We start from the raw sequence: 1,973 nt of genomic DNA, 5'->3' as shown, positions 1-1,973 counted from the left end.
CATTCTTTCAGGGCTCAGGGAGCCTCTTTTCCCCTCAAAGCAGTTGGTGGGTTTCAACCACCGACCTTCTGGTTATCCGACAACGAGCCAAACCTGCTGCCATCAACCCGGTTTCAAGTCACAGAGACCCTACAGAGGGTTTCCGACACCACACAGCTTCACAGGGGCAGACAACCTTCTTTTCCTCCCTCGGAGGACTCCATGGGTTTCACTCCCAACCAGGAAAGTCAGCAATCCAGTGCTTATCCCATAGTGCCACCTTAGGGTGACCCTGCCTGGTCCTCTCACTGCAGATTCATATTCGGTTGAAACACAGGAAACTGGCACTTCTATAGCCTCAGGGTGGTTGAATCATTCCAATTTCATACAGTTCAACCTAAAAGAATGCTGGCAAATTACCCAAGAGAGTGGAGTGGGGATTTTTATTGATCAACGGCATGGATTTAAAATGAATGTAATGGTTTGGGCACACGAAGAGAGACGCAGGCTCACGGAACAGGCTGCAGTATCTGTAAATCTAAGCATCGGTGGAAATCAAGTCTCAAATAACTACACCAAGACAGGCTTTTAAACAAGTGGCACCAGGACAACTGGTTCACCACAGTGAAAGGTAAAACTAGGTCCGTGCCTCACACCTGATACAAGAATGAACTTCAAATGGATCAGCGATCTAAATGCAAGAAAAATGAAACTTTTTCAGCACTAGAATAAAACATGGGTGATTTTTCTCTAAAATCTCATTTTTAGAGAAGGCTTTTCAACTATGGCTCAAAATCCAAATGCAATTTCAAAGTGATGGATTTGCTTTGTAAAGATACAATTTTAAATTTGCCTGACAGAAGTCCAAAAACATAAATGAAGGTAAAAGAAAAATGACCAACTTGGGAGATTGGCAACGTACAAATCACAAATGAGGGATCATCTCCCTCATACAGAGAGTCTTGACATTTCAGGGGAAAAGAAGGAAAACAACAATGGGCAACGTGTATAACTAGACACTCACCAGACATATGCTAAGATTGCCCATAAACATATGAAAAGTTCACCTCCACTCCTTATAATAAGGTGAATTAGAATCATAGGCAGATACCATTTCTTAGACACCAAATTAGTGACAATAAGAACAAAAAGGGAAAGTCCAAAGGGAGCAACAAGTGATCCAAAATCGGTGGCGATGAGGGTGTAAGAGGCCTGGTAGGGCTTGATCAAGGACAATGTAACCGAGAGGAATTACTGAAACCCAAATGAAGGGTGAGCATGATAGTGAGACAAGAATAAAAGGAAGTAGAGGAAAGAGCTTAGAGGCAAAGGATATATATATTTTTTAATCATTTTATTAGGAGCTCATACAACTCTTATCACAATCCATACATACATCAATTGTGCAAAGCGCATTTGTACATGCATTGCCCTCATCATTCTCAAAACATTTCCTCTCCATCCAAGCCCCTGGCATTAGGTCCTCATTTTTCCCTTCCCTCCCGGCTCCCCCCTCCCTCATGAGCCCCTGATAATCTACAAATCGTTATTCTGTCATATCTTGCCCTGTCTGACGTCTCCCATCACCCGCTTTTCTGCTGTCCGTCCCCCAGGGAGGAGGTCACATATAGTTCCCTGCATTCAGTTCCCTCTTTCCTACCCACTCTCCCTCTGCCCTCCCAGTATCGCCATTCACACAGCTGGTCCTGTAGGGATCATCCGCCCTGGATTCCCTGTATTTCCAGTTCCTATCTGTACCAGTGTACATCCTCTGGTCTAGCCAGACTGAGGCAAAGGATATTTAAAGAGGTCTAAATACAGGCATGTACATATGTAAATATATTTATATATGAGGATGTGGAAATAGATCTACGTGCATATTTGTATAAGTTTAGTATTGAGGTAGCAGATAGACATTGGGCCTCCACTCAAGTACTCCCTCAATGCAAGAATACTTTGTTCTATTAAACTGGCATTCCATGATGCTCACCTTC

The 1,973-nt window shown here is 43.2% G+C and overlaps 1 protein-coding gene across 1 annotated transcript in view; it reads right to left on the bottom strand.

Annotated features, from left to right (window-relative positions):
• TMEM132C (transmembrane protein 132C) overlaps positions 1-1,973 on the bottom strand; it is a 122,053-nt gene that overhangs the window by 109,870 nt on the left and 10,210 nt on the right. The gene's annotated exons all lie outside the window — the stretch shown is intronic.

The sequence above is a fragment of the Echinops telfairi genome, unplaced genomic scaffold (genome assembly GCF_000313985.2).
Source record: "Echinops telfairi isolate 266 unplaced genomic scaffold, ASM31398v2 ScPeMD7_7412;HRSCAF=8450, whole genome shotgun sequence".
Classification (NCBI taxonomy): domain Eukaryota; kingdom Metazoa; phylum Chordata; class Mammalia; order Afrosoricida; family Tenrecidae; genus Echinops; species Echinops telfairi.
Note: the sequence above shows the minus strand (reverse complement) of the source record. Positions and strands in the feature narration are given on the sequence as shown.